The following is an 18,248-nucleotide window of genomic DNA, read 5'->3' as shown; positions in this document are numbered from 1 at the left end:
TTAATGCATGTCAGATGATTTCAACTGCTTTTACTGTAGTCTATTGAGATCATCATATTTTTCTCCATTAGTATGATTTTCAAATGTTAAGCTAACATGTATAAATAAAATGAATCCCATTTGTGATATATATATATATATATAACATATATATAGTATATAGTATATATATAGTAGTTGGTTCTATTTGCTAACATTGTGTTTAGAATTGCAGTGTTCACTCTCATGAGAAATTTTCATCTATTAATTTCTTTTTGTCTTTTTTTAAAATTGACCTTGAGACCAGTTTAGCTGGCCTCATAAAATGATTTGTGAGTCAGTCGGTTAAGCATCCGCCTTCAGCTCAGGTCATGGTCCTGAGGTCTTGGGATGAGCCCTGGGTGGGTCTCCCTGCTGCTTCCTCTCCCTCTGGCCTCCACTCATGCATATACTCTCTCAAATAAATAACATCTTAAAAAAAATGATTTGTCATGTACTCATTTTTTACCTTCTCAGGAAAGTTTATGTAAGATTGGTATTCTTTCTTCTTTCAAAGTTTTGTAGATTTCAACAGTGAACTTATCTTGTCTGTGTTTTTCAACATTGGTAGTTTTTTTTAATTGCAGATTTAATTTTTTAAACAGTTACACTGACATCCAAATTTAGATTTATTCTTGGGTGACTTTATTCAGTTGTTTTTTCAAAGAATTTATCCATTTCATGCCAAGATTTTAAATTTATTAACATAATGTTGTTTATAATATTTTATCTTTTCAAATGCCAGTAGAATCTCTAGTGATGCCCTCTTTCTTGTTTCTGTTAATTTTTTTTTGATGATCTATTCAAGGATTTACCACTTTATTAGCATTTCCAAAAGGTGTTAGGACTTTTTGTTGATCCTCTTTATTTTATATTTATTTTCATTCATTAATTAATATTCTTTATTAATGATTTTCTCTGCATACTTAAGGTTTTATTTGCTGATTGTAATTTCTTGAAATGGGTGATTGGATCACTGATTTTCATTTTGAGTGATACTATGGAATGAACACTTTAAACATATGTCATACATACAGGTATGCAGAATCAGCTGAACAACTTTTCAACTTTTTTAAAGTTTGACGGCAATGTGGATTAATGAGGAATTCTTTCATGATAAATAGATTTTGTTTCTTTTTCAAGTGATTTCTAAATATCATGATGAATATAGAAGTGATTTAATAATTGGGGCACCTGGGTGGCTTAGTCATTAAGCATCTGCCTTCGGCTCAGGTCATGATCCCAGGGTCCAGGGATGGAGCCCTACAGTGGGCTCCATGCTCAGCAGGATACCTGCTTCTCTCTCTCCCACCAGCCCCCTCCACCCGGCTTGGCTTGTGTTTCCTCTCTTGTTGTCTCTCTCTGTCAAATAAATAAAATCTAAAAAAAGTGATTTAATAATTATAAGAATATAATCTCAACATCTTTCAGTTTAATGTACAAAAAATAATTGTTGCATAGTGTAAGGTTATAGTGAAACAAAGCACTGGAAAGTATTTATTAAATGGAAATTTTTTTCTATGACTTTCATTTTATGATTGAATTATTAATGGAAGGGTCATAAGAACCTTTGACTGTACATATCAATACAGCCATATACTGTGATTAGACAGCATCCTCAAATTTACAACAAAAATTTATTATTCAAAATTAATCAGTCTCTTCTTTGGGGTTATATTTAGATATTATAGGTAGAACTATAGTATCTTTATTTTAAAGAGAAATATGGTACATACACATATATATAGCATTATAATGATGAAGATTGTTACATCTCAGCTAATTGGAACAAAGGAAGACCCAAGTCCAAATTTAAATATAAACGGGAATTCCATTTCACCAAATTCCATGCACCGAGGGTTGCCTTGTATCAAAACCTCACAAATTATTAATGAGAATTGTTTCAAACTAACTTTCTCTTCCTGTATGTTGTAACTGGAAAAAATCTTGTTTATTTGCACCTACTAGTCATTAAAGGTCACCTACTTTGGGAGAACAGTGCTATATACCTGAATGGTCCCTACTTTCCACAGCAGCGGAGAATATATTTATATATATTATAAAGAATATATTATGAGGCATGTACTTCCCAGCTCAGCCTCCATTATGGAGACTGAGACCAAGAATGAGTGGGGCCACATCATAATTGTAGGAATGGAGAGGGACTGTCCAGCACCGCTGGACCTCCTGGTTTTATATTTAATCAGTATCATGGGGTATAATTCACCCACTGAAAATATACATACCACAAACCTATTTCAAAAAGTAATTATTTCTATCAAAGTATCCTCATAATTACAAATAATGAAGTGTGGGATTTTTTTTTCCTTTCCATCCCCCTTTCTCCCTCAGTCGAAGGGAGATACATACATTGATAAATACATTGATTTCATATGTATATTCTCAATGTTAATTTTGGTTGAGCTGCTTCTTTTTCTGGCCCATGGATGTTTTGTTTCCCTGTTTCTGTGACTTACAGATTAGTCCTGCTCTCTATTGCTTCAAGGTGAAATTCTGTGAAGCCTCCTCATCTTTCTGCCTCCTGTCCCTAGCTTGTCAATTGGATTTTCTTCTTGGGCATCTCCCCTCTCCCCACCTAGAAAGGAACCCTCAGGTTTCAGATAATCACCCTAATCCTCCAGGTAGGGATTATTCTTGCTATCTGCACATACACCTGTCAGTTCTGGGATACTTAGACTGGCATAGAGCACCACCACCACCACGTGGCTAGAAATTAGAACAGCAGAAATTACTTGAACATTGTTTTTTGTTTGTTTGTTTGTTTTTACTTTTTTTTTTTTTAAGATTTTATTTGACAGAGATCACAAGTAGACAGAGAGGCAGGCAGAGAGAGGAGGAAGCAGGCTCCCCGCTGAGCAGAGAACCGGATGTGGGGCTAAATCCCAGGACCCTGGGATCATGACCTGAGCTGAAGGCAGAGGCTTTAACCCACTCAGCCACCCAGGTGCCCCTACTTGAACATTGTTAAACACAAAATCCCTAACCACAAAGACTGGGCTCAAAAACTTGTTATAAGTAAATATTTGGGAACTTTCCAGATGGGCTGCATCCATGCTGAATAAGCCATAGGCAATACCCCTTATACTAATAAGGACAATAGTTCCCCAACATAGTAGTTATTCAGGTAGTCTTTTCTTCAAGTCCCAAAGCATGCATTAGCTGTATTACTTCCTTCCCAAGGCAGAATGAACACATGTTGAAACAGGGTTTCTTTCTCTCTCTCTATCTTGGGACCTTTTCACTCAGGGCTTCTCACTAGGAAGAGCTGTGCTGGGGCTACTATTTAGCCAAATGCCATTTGAGTGGTAAAAGGAGCATGGAAATGTTAGAAATTTATGTTCTTCTGACATGTTAATTCCTGACTTTCAGCAAGACAATGGGACCCAGTTGAAATAGTGGATTCAGTTCTTAGTTTCCTTTCCCTTACATAATTTAAAAAACAAAAACAAAAATCCTTTTACAATCATGCATTTAACCCACTAATCTAGATTCCATCTTTTGCTGAAATTCTTCTCCAGCCAATGCTGGATTTCTTGAAGGTTGTAGTAGAAAGGGCCATTTCCTCCCAGATAAGCAATTCAAAGGCTACGTCATAAACTGCATTGGGATTACTGTCCATGTGTTCAGCCACAACTTGGCACTGGGGTGGCAAGAAGAAATGCTCCAGAAGCTGGTGGTCTGCTGCACATCGGTCTTCTGGTGTTTCTTCACTTCAAAAGACAAAGAGGAATCACCAGACACTGACCAATCTTCTGAAAGATGAGTCTCATCCATGTACACCAACAGAAAGTCAGCCACTGAGAACTCTTCCACTCGTTTGCTGAAGGCTGGCAGCTAGCTAGTAAAAGGAGGTCAAGTGGCTGAGTCAAAGTTAACCACCAGTAGGTGCTCAGGGCTGCCAGTTAATAAGGTGGCATTCAGCTATATCAACCATCTTTACATGGGCACCATTTTTAATGTTGTCACCTCCTTCAGAATTGGAAACATACACCACACTGGAACTGGGGATTCTTCACCCAATTTTACCTGCCTATAGGCATTGATTGGGGAAGAAGCTTTACCAGATGCAGCACATTCCCTGGCCCAGGTCAGCATGGGCCTCCACTCTGCGTCAGCATGGGCCTCCACTCCGCATCAGCAGACTTGGAGTGGCTCAGCAACAGGACTACGTACCCCAAGTCACATGGAGCAGTGGTTCAAAACCAGTTTATTGTAACACCAAAATGTATATTCTTTCTAGATCCCAAGGCAGGGAAAAGAATGAATGAAGGAAGGAACAGGGGCTCTTGGGATTCCTAATTCAGTTCTTCCCACCTCGCTTTACTCTGGCCACAAACTTTTCATTTTCAGGAGGTCCCTACAGTGTCTGTTGCAAGATGATCACCTGGGGTTACCACTTGCCTGGAATGGCCAGCAATCCCTATACTGATGGATGAAAGATTACTCCAAACTCTGCTGTGAAAGAGAGGAGAAGGCAAGGGGGTCAATGCTCAGAAACAAGACCTTAAATGGAAATTTGACAAAAGAAATTCTTGGTACTATATTTTGCAGATAGGAATATTATATTGTGTTCATACTAGCAAACAATTGTTATTTAAAGTAAAAATAACTTCTTTGCTAGAACTTGCTGAAGAAATAAACATTCTCCTACGTCTTTATTGCTCAAATATTTTTACATGGAATTTTTTGTAAAAACTGCTTTCATTCTACTCTGAGGAAGATGTCAAATTGATGATAAAAACTTTTTTTTTCATTTGTTTATAATTTATCTAAAAAAGCCTGCTAGATATAGGCAACACTTAGAAAAATCTCAAAGGGATTATGCTGAGTATAAGAAGACAATCTAATTTAATTCTATGCCAAAAATCCCAACACTATTAAATAGCACAAACTATGTATTTTACAGCTAACAATATCCAATTTACAATGTCTGTCATTTATTAAAAAAAATGAAGAGGCATCTAAAGAAGCAGAAAAATAAGACTCAAATCAGAAAAAGAAATTAGATCTTTGACCTACTGGCTATCATGATAGATGATATAGTTAGCAGACAAACACTTTAAAACAGCTATTATAAATATGCCTCATATGTTCAAGAAGTTAGAGAAAAATATGAGCACAATGAAAAAAAGATGTGGAAAAAGCATAAAAAAGCATTTATTTAAAAACCAAATGGAAGGTCTCAAATTGAAAATATATAGTATCTGTAATTAAAAATAAATGGGTAGGTTTAGTAGCAGATTAACAGAAGATCCACAACCTTGAAAATATGGAAGTGATAAATATCCAAAATCAAGCAGAGAGACAAAAATAATAGGAAAAATGAGGAAAGTGTTAGTGACTTCAGGAGTAATATCAACTGTTTACATAAGTGTAACTAAATTCCCAAAAGTAGAAGTGGAAAGATGGGTAAGAAGAAAAAAATTTTCAAAGTCGTCTCAAATGTGAAAACGAAACCCCCACAGATCCAAAAAAGCTCACAGAACCCAAATTTGGATATAAAGAACATCACACAAACCTACATCAAATTCAATTCCAGAAAATTGGTGATAAAAAGTAAAGCTTAAAAACACACAGAGAAAAAGGCTTATGATGGAGGTACAAAGGTAAGAGTGACTACAGACTAATCTATCTGAAAATATGAAAGGAAAAGATGATGTAGTGATGTTACTAAAGGACTGAATGGAAACAAACCAAAATCTGTCAGTGTAGACTTCTTCACAGACGAAAACAATTATTTTTAAAATAAAGGCAAAATAGCAAAATAAAGATATTTTCCAAATAAAAGGAGAGAGAATTTATATCCAACAAATCTGCACTATACAAATTGTTAAAGTGAGTCCTTCAGATGAAAGAAATATGATAACAGATGGAAATTTGGGTGTACATGAAGCACTGAAGACTCCTAGAAATAGGAAATATGTGGATAAATTTTAAAAAAATTATTTCTTCCTATTTATAATCTAATCAAAATATAATTGTATGAAATGAAGTGGAATTTATAGTGTATGCAGAAGTAAGACATATGGCAAGTTTAGCACAGTGTATGATGGTGGATAAAAGAAGCAGGTTATTATGTTGTTCTTATACAGTATGGGGAGTGGTGTAATATTATTTGAAAGTGAGTGGTAAAATATGTATTGCAGAGCCTACAGTATACAGTAAATTATAAAACAAAGATATATAGCTATTAAGCTAAAAATGGAGATAAAATGGGATCATTGAGAAAAGCTCAGGTAATCTGAAATGACAAATAGAAATATTTAACAAGATGATGGATTTGAACTCAGTCACATCAGTAATTAGTGGGGACACTAGTAAGGAACTAATTTAAAAACTATATTGGTTTTATTAGTATCAGACTATGTAGATTTTTAAAATAAGAAATTACCAGAAATGCAGAAAGGCGTAATGCTAAAAGGATTAATTCTTTAAAAGGGCATGACAATCATAAATATTTTTTCACTTGAGAGATTCTAAGTGGAGGAAAGGAAAAATAATACAACTAAACACTGAAACAGACAAATCCAAAATTATAGTTGAATTATAGTTAACAATACTGTATCATGTGTTTGAAAGTTGATAAGAGAATGAAAGTTCTTATCACAAGACAAAAAAATTTGTGGGGTGCCTCAGTGACTCAGTTGGTTAAGCATCTGACTTTTTATCTCAGCTCAGGACTTAATCTCAGGGTTATAGGTTTGAACCCCACCCTGGGCTCCACGCTGGTCATAGAGCTTACTTTAAAAAGTATGTGGTTATATATGATGATGATGTAAGAAGACTTATTGTGGTGATTATCTCATAGTATATATAAAAATGGAGTCATTATTTTGTATACCTGAAGCTAAAATGCTGTTTGTCGGTTATATCTCAATAAAATAATTATAGTTGGAAATTTCAACACTTTTTCAAAGCAAATAACTGAAAAATTAAGCAGAAAATAAGTAATAATATAGGAGACTTGAACATTTTCAAACATTTTGACTGAACTTTCATACAGGAAAGACTCCACTCGGTAAGATGAGAGTACACATTCCTTTCAATTATATGTATATATATATATATATATATATATATATATATACACCTATCTATCTATCTATCTATCTATCTTTCTATCTATCTATCCACCATCTATCTATATACTATATGCCATATCCTAGGTTATTGAGATGGCAGGAACAGAGACTGGATTTACACCAGTGCCTGAAATAACGACAAGTTGACCCAATATATGAAACAACAGTTTTCAGGAAACTAAAGGTCAGGAAATGAAGGACAGTGATCTCTGAATAGGTGTATACAGAAGAGGTGAGCCCTATATGTGCTTCATCTTATTCCCTTGTGAGAGATATATGGCTTTGGTATAAGGAAGGAAAACCCAGGTGGATGCTAGTGATCTCCCTGATATGAGAAACTATGAGGAGAACAAAGCATCTAGAGGTTTCAGGACAAAATGTTAGTTTTACAAGATTAATAGAACTAAAAAGAGAATCCAGAAATCGGTGCCAAACTTATAAGATCAACTGATTTTTTTTTAACTAGACTGCCAAGATGATTCAGTGAGGAAATGTATTGCCTTTTTATAAATGATGCTAGAGCTATTGGATAACTATATGCTTAAATTTCTTTTTCTAAACTACCCTCACAGCATATATAAAAATGAAGTTGAAATGAGTCATTGACTTAAATTTAAGAACTAAAACTTCTAAAAGAAAACAAGAGAAAATCTTCATGGTCATGGAACAGGAACAATTTCTTTCTTTCTTTTTCTTTAAAATTTTTTTTTCTTTCTCTTTTATTTTTAAAAATTTTTTTTTCAGTGTTCCAAAATTCATTGTTTATGCAATACATGCAATACATGCCCTCCTTAATACCCACCACCAGGCTCACCCAACCCCCCACCCGCCTCCCCTCCAAAACCCTCAGTTTGTTTCTCAGAGTCCACAGTCTCTCAGGGTTTGTCTCCCCCTCTGATTTCCCCCAACTCACCTCTCCTCCCCACCTCCCACAGGAACAATTTCTTAAATAGGACACAAAAGTATGAACTGAATGAAAAAAAAATTGATTTCATTAAGATTTTTATCTTTAAGAGCCAGTGTTAAAAAAAATAAAGGTAAACTACAGAGAAAAAATACTTGATAAACCCATTACTAAGAAAGAACTGTATTCAGACTATGTAAAAAACTCTTCAACTCAATAAAATGATAACAAGGTAATGAGCACAATATTTGAAGGGACTTTTTATTAAATGGATATGTGAATGACAAAAAAGTACTGAAAAATGTCATTTGTTATTAAGGAAATGTACATTAAAAACATAATGAGATATTCTGCATACCCACTAGATTGGCTAAAATTAAAAATACTGACAATACCAAGTGTCAGCAAGGATATGGAGCAAGTAACTCAAACTCTTCATATGTTATTACTGGGAATGCAAATTGTACAGTAACACTGGGAAACAGTTTAGAGATTTCTTATAAAGTTTAACATATGACCCAGGAATATCACCCTAGAAATTACTCAAGAGAGATAAAAAAAATAAAAAAAAAAAGTATGTCCTCAAAAATACTTTGTAGGCCAGGACACTTGGGTGGCTCAATCAGTTAAATATCTGCTGACTCTTGATTTTGGCTCAGGTCATGACCTCAGAGTTGTGAGATTGAGCCCTCCTTTGGGCTCATACTGGGTGTGGAGCCTGCTGAAGATTCTCTCTCTCTCTCTTTCTCCCTCTGCACCACCCCCAACTCCATTCTCATTCTCTCTCTCTCAAAACAAAACAAAACAAAACAAAACTTTGTATGTAAGCAGATGCTCACAGAAGTTTTATTCATAAGAGTTACAAATTCATAAGAGTTACAAAAAGACCCAAATTCCCATCATCTGACAGATGGAGAAGCAAATTGTGTAGGTTTAACAAAAGAACAATATTCAGCAATAAAAAAAAAAACATGCTGATGCATGGATGATCATGGATGAACCTCAAGAGCATTTTACTAAATGAAGGAAGTCAGACACAAAAGAACACATACCAGTTGTAGGTTGTAACTTATGTAAAATTCTTGGAAAGGTAACACTGTAGTGACAAAGAGGGGTTCAGTGCTTACCAACACCTACAGCAAAGAGGGGGATGAGAGCAACTATGGTGTTGGTCATAGGACTGTTTGGTTTAGCCAAACACATCATACTATACCCTTAAAATATGTGAATTTTATTTGATGAGAAATATACCTCAGTTAAACTGATTTACAAGAGAGAGAATTGGGAAGGACAAAAGAGTGAAGATCCACCACCTCGGAGGATGTTAGAAAGAAGGGAAGCCGAGTATTAGACTGGTGCAAAAATCCCAAGTGCCATGCTCATGTAATGCTTTAGGTTCACAGGTCCCAAATGATCAAAAGAAGAGACTATTTTAACCATTGAATCAGACTTTATCTAACTGAAGACCCAAATGATCAAAAGAAGAGACTATTTTAACCATTGAATCAGACTTTATCTAACTGAAGAGCCAAAGCATTTATTCTTAACTGGAATAATCTCCTTTATGATAATAACTAAATCATATGGAAATAATGTCATTAGACCACTTAATTTCCAGATTTTGTGATTAATATCTTTCAGGCCCTGTTTGGCAAAATACTTGCATTCACTTAGTGTTTTTAAAAATAGCATTTTATCAAACACTGCAGCAAAATTTAAGATTTAAACTTTTAACTAACAGAGAAGGCCTAACAAATGAACTATCTGTCTCTTTTATTTATTGTAATTCATTAGAAAGTTTCTTTAAGTATATTTCATTTTTATTATTCAACTAGTTACAAATAGTGTATTTTGCTGGTACATGGGGGGACTTCTGGCAAATTATTTACCTCTGGCAAGGGAGAGGCCCTTGAAGGATATACTTAAAATATTATCTTACATGATTAGAAATCTCTTCTACGCAGTTAACGCTTTTTTGAAGAGGTGCTAGAAAGTAACCAGGCCATAAACACAGACAAAGAGAATTAAAATCTTTCTCAGTGAAAAGGGCATGAAAATGTCCTCACCCTTAAAAAAATTTATTTATTCATAAAATTAATGCTGAAATTCTAGGTTAGAGATTAGGCAAATAATGAAAACAGCTCTTACAATAAGTCATTGATAGGGTGCCAACCGTTGTTGTTTTCTGGAGGTTGAGGAGTTCCTCAGGATGCAAGACTTGTAGTGCTAAATCTGAGAAAATGTAGACACAGAGACTAGACATGCATAGACAGAGAGACAGGGGGATAATTACAATGAGATGTGATACATATTTTAATAGCTTTAATAGAAATGTATCTGTCAGTGTTGGACATGTAGGACAGAGTCTAGTCTACTTAGTGCTCTCATCCTGAACAGACCAGGAATTCAACAAGCAAATTGTCTCCCTCCTAGTCTGCAACTTTCCCTTGCACAATTTGTGGTTCTGTGGTGAGGAGTTCAAGAATAAAATGTTATTAATCATCTTAATCCGGAGTGTCTGTAGTGATGAGCTGCATGTTTTACAGTAGGGTTAGTTTTAGGTCTTTCTGTAGCATTTTCTATGAATTTTGTTGCTGGCTTTTTTGTTCCCAACATTCAATAAAAGCCAGTTGATAAATTTAACTGTTGAGGATCAGAAAAAACAAGATAGATATTAACCAAATAATTCACTACTAAACCAGATTCCTCCCAACCCCAAACCCTTGGGAAGAGGGTTGACATGCTCTTGGAATCACATTTAAGTGATACCAACTAATGGAGTCACAGAAAATAGACTTCTCCATTTTAGCTAGTATTTAAAGTTCAAAACCATCTTCATGAAAATTTTAAAACTTTATTGAAAGTTGGAAGAGTGGCAAGTTAGACATTGACAATACTCTCCTTGGGTGAGAGCTGAATATCACAAAAATATCCAGGTTCACAAATTGGTTTTGCTTGCTGGTATTTTCCTAGGGTCTTCATTTATGGTGTTCTGATATATTTTTCCTTTTGCTATTGAGATCCTGTTTAGGAGATTCAATTAAAAGTGTGTGCTACTAAGAACATAGATGTCCATTAACAGATGAATGGATAAAGAAGATGTAGTATAAAAACACAATGGAATACTATGCAGCCATCAAAAGAAATGAAATCCTGCCATTTGCGATGACATGGATGGAACTAGAGGTTATTATGCTTAGTGAAATAAGTCAATAGGAGAAAGACAACTATCATATGATCTCCCTGATATGAGGAAGTGGAGATGCAATGTGGAGGGTTTAGGGGGTAGGAAAAGAATAGATAAAACAAGATGGGATCGGGAGGGAGACTCTTAATATCACAAAACAAACTGAGGGTTGCTGGTAAAAGGGGGGGGTCAGGAGAGGGAGGTGGAGTTATGGACATTGGGGAAGATATGTGCATGGTGAGTGCTGTGAAGTGTGTAAACCTGGCGATTCACAGCCCTGTACCCCTGGGGCTACTAATATATTATATGTTTATTTAAAAATTTAAAAAAGTTTTTTAAAAAAGTGTGTGTTCTACTTTTTAAATCTGATTATTTGGGGGTTTTGTTGTTATTGAGCTATAGGAATTCCTTATATATTTTAGATATTAATCCCTTATCAGACTGTTTCCTTTGCTGTGCAGAAGCTTTTAGTTTGATGTGGTACCATTTGTCTGTTTTTTCTTTTGTTTCCTGTGCTTTTGGTGTCATATATCGCCCACCCCTCCAAAAGTCATTGCCAAGACCAGTGTCATGAAGCTTTTTTTTTTAAGTTTTCTTCTAGAAGCATTATAGTTTTAGTTCCTATGTTTAAGTTTATAATCCATTTTAAGTTGATTTTTGTGTACGTTGTAAGATAAGAGTCCAGTTTCATTATTTTGCTTATGGGTATCTAGTTTTCCTAACACCATATATTGGACAGACTACACTTTCTCATTGTGTAGTCTTGGTGCCCGTGTCAAAGATTAGATGGCCATACATGCATGTGTTTACTTCTGTGTTCCCCATTCTGTTCCATTAGTCTATATGCCATTTTAGTTACTACAGCTTTGCAGTGTATTTTGAAATCAGGAAGTGTGATATCTTCAGTTAGTTCTTTTTTCTCAAGACCACTTTTGTTATTCTGGAGATTTTATAGTTCCATGTGAATGTTTAGCTTATTTTTCCTATTTTTGTAAGAGATGCTGTTGGGATTTCGATGGGAATAATATTGAATTTATAGATTAATTTGGGTAGTATGGACATTTTAACAATGCGAAATCTTTTAATCCATGGACATGGTCTATCTTTCCATTTATTTCTGTCTTTTAAAATTTCTTTTATGAATGTATTGGAGTTTTCAGTGCACATGTCTTTTACCTCCTTGGCTAAGTTTACTGCTAAGGTTTTTATTCTTTTTGAGGTTATTGTAAATGGGATTGCTTTCTTAATTTTTTTCCCAGTTAATTCATTGTTACTATACAGAAACACAACTGATTGTTTATGTTGATTTTGTTACTGCAACTTCACTGAATTTGTTTATTACATATGGAAGCAACCTCAGTGTCTATAAGTAGGTGAATGGGTAAAGAAGATGTGAAATACACACACACTCATAAATATACATATATATACAATATATACGCTCGTTCATAAAAAAATAGTGAAATCTTGTCATTTGAAACAACATGGATGGACCTAGAGGGTATTAAGAGTGAAATAAGTTAAACAGAAAAAGGCAAATACTGTATGATTTTATTTGTATGTGGAATCTAAAAATAAAACAGGCTCATAGATACAGAGAACAATCTGGTGGTTACCAGAGGGGAGAAGACAGGCAAAATTGGTAAAGGGGATTAAAAGATACAAACTCCCGGTTATAAAATAAGTAAATCATAGGGATATAATGTATGCCATAGGGAATATAGGCAATAGTATTTTAATAACTTTGTGTGATGATGATGGATGGTAGATTGACTTGTCATAGTGATCACTTTGTAATGTACATAAATGTCGAGTCACTATGTCATACAACCGAAACTAATATATTATGCCAACTACACTTCAGTTAAAAAGACACAATGAGAATACCTCTCACCTGTTAGGATGGTCATTATAAAATAAATAAATAAATAAATAAATAAATAAGGATGTGGAGGAATTGAACTCATGTTCACTATTTGTGGGAATGCAAAAATGGTATGGTCATTGTGGAAGACAACCTAGAAGCTACACAAAACTTAAAAATAGGACTATGATATGATCCAGCATCCCATTCCCATGTATGTGTCAAAAGAATTGAAATTGGGATCTTTTAGAGATATGTGTACTCCCATGTTCATTACAGCATTATTCACAATAGCCAAGATATGGAAACAATCTAAATGTCCATGTACAGACAAATAGATTAAAACAATGTGGTCTAGGGCACCTGGATGGCTCAGTCAGTTAAGTGTCTGCCTTGGGCTCAGGTCATGACCCCAGGGTTCTGGGATGGAGTCCCACATTAAGTTCTCTGTTCAGCAGGGAGCCTGCTTCACCCTGTTTGTACTCTCTTTCTCTCTCAAATAAATAAATAAAATCTTTTTAAAAATGTGGTCTATACATATAATGAAATATTATTCAGCCTTAAAAGAAAAGAAAATTCAATGATCTGCCACAATATCATGACCCTGGAAGACATGATGCTAAGTGAAATTAATCAGTCACAGAAGGACATATACTCCATGATTCCACTTACATGAATAAGTATAAGATAGTCAAACTTATAGAAACAGAAAATAGAATGGTGGTTGCTAGGGGATGGGGAAGGGGAAATAAGGAGTTGTCCAATGGTTATAAAGTTATGGTTATACGAGATGATTAAGTCTTAGAGACTCATTGTGTAACATACTGCCTGAAATTAACAATATGCTGTAGTGCATTTAAAAAAATTGTTAAGAGAGTCCATCTCATGTTAAGTATTCCTAACAAACACACAAAAACCAAAGGGACACAAGGAAACTTGGAGGTGATGATTATGTTTATTACCTTGATTGTGTGACTATTTCATAGCTGTATGAGTAGGTCCAAATTCATAAAATTGGGTAAATATATGCAGGGTTTTTTCATCAGTTTTGCTATATCAATTATACCTCAGCCAAGCTGTGGAAAAAAAAAAAATATGTGGTACTTTGCCATAGAATGCACTGTTCTTTCCCTCAGATACTTGCACTCCCCACTTTGAAATCTCTTCTCAGTATTTTCCGTAGACAAGTAAGGAGGCATTTCCCTTCAGCCACATTTTGAAGGTCTGGCTTGCCTTCTAAATGGAAGGAAGATTATTTGACCATAGAGTTGAGGGTCTATCTGGGCTCTCTACTCTGTTCCACTGGTCTATGTGTCTGTTTTTATGCCAGTACCATGCTGTCTTGGTGATCACAACTTTGTAGTAAAGCTTGAAATCAGGTAACGTGATGCCCCCAGTTTTATTTTTGTTTTTCAACATTTCCTTAGCGATTTGGGATCTCTTCTGATTCCATACAAATTTTAGGATTATTTGCTCCAGCTCTTTGAAGAATACCAGTGGAATTTTGATCGGAATAGCATTAAAAGTATAGATTGCTCTAGGCAGTATAGACATTTTAAAAATGTTTATTCTTTCAATCCAAGAACATGGAATGGTCTTCCATCTTTTTGTGTCTTCTTCAATTTCTTTCATGAGTGTTCTGTAGTTCCTTGAGTACACATCCTTTACCTCTTTGGTTAGGTTTATTCCCAGGTATCTTATGGTGCTTGGTGCTATAGTAAATGGAATTGATTCTCTAATTTCCCTTCCTGTGTTTTCATTGTTAGTGTATAAGAAAGCCACTGATTTCTGTACATTGACTTTGTATCCTGTCACGTTGCTGAATTGCTGTATGAGTTCTAGTAGTTTGGGGGTGGAGTCTTTTGGGTTTTCCATATAAAGAATCATGTCATCTGAAAAGAGAGAGAGTTTGACTTCTTCATTACCAATTTGGATACCTTTTATTTCCCTTTGTTGTCTGATTGCTTTTGCTAGGACTTCTAATACTATGTTGAACAAAAGTGGTGAGAGTGGGCATCCTTGTCGTGTTCCTGATCTCAACGGGAAGGACGCAAGCTTTTTCCCATTGAGGATGATATTTGCTGTGGGTTTTTCATAGATAGATTTGATGAAGTTCAGGAATGTTCCCTCTATCCCTATACTTTGAAGCATTTTAATCAGGAACGGATGCTGGATTTTGTCAACTTTATGGTCAAATAATCTTCGACAAAACAGGAAAAAATATACAGTGGAAAAAAGACAGTCTCTTCAATAAATGGTGCTGGGAAAACTGGACAGCTATATGTAGAAGAATGAAACTCAACCATTCTCTTACACCGTACACAAAGATAAACTCAAAATGGATACAAGACCTCAATGTGAGACAGGAATCCATCAGAATCCTAGAGGAGAACATAGGCAGTAATCTCTTCGATATCAGCCACAGCAACTTCTTTCAAGATATGTTTCCAAAGGCAAAGGAAACAAAAGCGAAGATGAACTTTTGGGACTTCATCAAAATCAAAAGCTTCTGCACAGCAAAGGAAACAGTCAAGAAAACAAAGAGGCAACCCACAGAATGGGAGAAGATATTTGCAAATGACAGGACAGACAAAAGGTTGATACCCAGGATCTACAAAACAGACAATCATATCAAAAAATGGGCAGAAGATATGGACAGACACTTCTCCAATAAAGACATACAAATGGCTATCAGACACATGAAAAAATGTTCATCATCACTAGCCTTCAGGGAGATTCAAATTAAAACTATATTGAAATATCACCTTACACCAGTTAGAATGGCCAAAATTATCAAGACAGGAAACAACATGTGTTGGAGAGGATGTGGAGAAAGGGGAACCCTCTTACACTGTTGGTGGGAATGCAAGTTGGTGCAGTCTCTTTGGAGAACAGTGTGGAGATTCCTCAAGAAATTAAAAATAGAACTTCCCTATGACCCTGCCATTGCACTCCTGGGTATTTACCCCAAAGATACAGAAAAGTATCTTTGTAGTGAAAAGAAGGGCCATCTGTACCCCAATGTTTATAGCAGCAATGGCCACGGTCGCCAAACTGTGGAAAGAACCAAGATGCCCTTCAATGGACGAATGGATAAGGAAGATGTAGTCCATATACACTATGGAGTATTATGCCTCCATCAGAAAGGACAAATACCCAACTTTTGTAGCAACATGGACGGGACTGGAAGAGATTATGCTGAGTGAAATAAGTCAAGCAGAGAGAGTCAGTTATCATATGGTTTCACTTATTTGTGGAGCATAACAAAAAGCATGGAGGACATGGGGAGTTAGAGAGAAGGGTGTTGGGGGAATTTGGAAGGGGAGGTGAATCATGAGAGACTATGGACTCTGAAAAACAATCTGAGGGATTTGAAGTGGCGGGGGTGTTGGAGGTCCGGGTACCAGGTGGTGGGTATTATAGAGGGCACGGATTACATGGAGCACTGGGTGTGGTGAAAAAAACAATGATACTGTTATGCTGAAAATAAATAAATGAAAAAAAAAAAAAAAAAGGAAGGAAGAATAAGACCTTGCTGGATAGTGGGCAAAGTTTAGCCACATAGTTCATGTTTATATGCAAACTGCACTTCTTTCAAACTTTAAATTCTGCTTAGAACTAATTTTTGCATTATCTCTTTTATCCATCTACAAAATTATTTAAAAAAAGTTAAGAAACAAAGAAAATAAGACTTGGACACCCATTGGTCAGTGTGCATTTTTATCCCTCCTCCCTTTCTGTGCTGTATAAACATGGTCTTCCCTATTCTTATAATGACTGCTGAGCCCTGTGAAATCCATAAATGACTTATATGAAAATGCTGAATTTTCATTTACCTCAGTCCATAAGACTGAGCCATAGCATGGAGAAAGGAAATACATGGTATGGGTACAGATGCATCTGGGCTTGAATCTTGACTGTGTCCTTTTCTCACTGAAATAATAATAATAATAATAAAATGAGCAACAGTAATAACATTAACTGTGGTTTTACCATTTATTTATTTATTTAAAAGATTTCATTTATTTGACAGAGAGACAGACAGAGAGAGGGAACACATTCAGGGGAAGTGGGAGAGGGATAAGCAAGCCTACCACCGAGGAGGGAGCCTGATGTGGAGCTCAATCCCAAGACCCTGGGATCATGACATGAGCCAAAGGCTGATGCTTAATGACTGAGCCACCCAGGGGCCCTGGTGTTACCACTTATTAATAACTATGTGTCATAACCTTGCTAAGTTCCCTAACTTCATTACCTAATTTATAACTAAACAATAACTGTGAGGTTTAAGTATCTGTATGCCTGTATTCTAACATGAAAAGAATCTTGCATCGGGCATCTTCATTATATCATATAGGTAGCAATTATGTAAGGTACAGTTTCTTCATCCATAAAATGTGCAACGTAATATCACAATGCCCTGTTTTGTTGTGGGGTTTTGTATTAGCATGCCAAGCACATTTATTGCAGGGAATAGGACAGAATGGAAGTTTTATTTGGTTCTTTGGTTTTCCTTAGCTAAACCTCGAGCTCCCTGCTTTCTAACATTCTCCCACTGCTAGTTTGCACTGGCCTGGCCACGACATGATGTTTCTGAGCAGCTTGCTTTCCTGGAGCTGCTTTGTAAGAGGCTGCTGATCTTAGCCTTCTTTCTTCGTATTGCTTCTGAATTTATCTGCATCCATTTGGGTTAAAAATCTTCTTCTCCTTATGTTTCTAAGTTAGTAATGTTGTAGCAATCACAAACCAAAAAATAGACCTTAAAGATGAAGAATTAAATTTTCATATATCTGTTTTCACTAAACAAAGTATTCTTGATAGAATTAAACTCATGACTAACCAGAAATTTTTAAAATTGTAGTATATTGTGAATATTTTATTTGGGTTTCTTTTATTTCTATTTTTTAAAAACAGTTTATTAATGTTTAAAAGTTGATAAAGCTATGTTCAAAATGATCCACAAAAGTCCGAAACCTGTTAAATACTACTTTTTTTTTTCTAAAGGCATGTCTCGGTTTAATTGCACTGAAAACTGTATTAAAGAGACAGCAATCTATTTTTACTTTTTTGCAACATTTATACACATCTTTAATTAACTACTTAATGAAGAGTTGAAACTTCCAGTATTCCCCATCAGTAAAAGTAATGCTTTAATGGCACAAGAAGGTTGTA

The 18,248-nt window shown here is 35.4% G+C and overlaps 1 pseudogene; it reads right to left on the bottom strand.

Moving 5' to 3' along the window:
• Nucleotides 1-3,518: 3,518 nt before the first annotated feature.
• LOC131825600 (type II iodothyronine deiodinase-like) lies at nucleotides 3,519-9,228 on the bottom strand (annotated as a pseudogene).
• Between the last annotated feature and the right edge of the window lie 9,020 nt (nucleotides 9,229-18,248).

Source organism: Mustela lutreola, chromosome 2 (genome assembly GCF_030435805.1).
Source record: "Mustela lutreola isolate mMusLut2 chromosome 2, mMusLut2.pri, whole genome shotgun sequence".
Taxonomy (NCBI): Eukaryota; Metazoa; Chordata; class Mammalia; order Carnivora; family Mustelidae; genus Mustela; species Mustela lutreola.
This window is presented reverse-complemented; position numbering and strand designations above follow the sequence as displayed.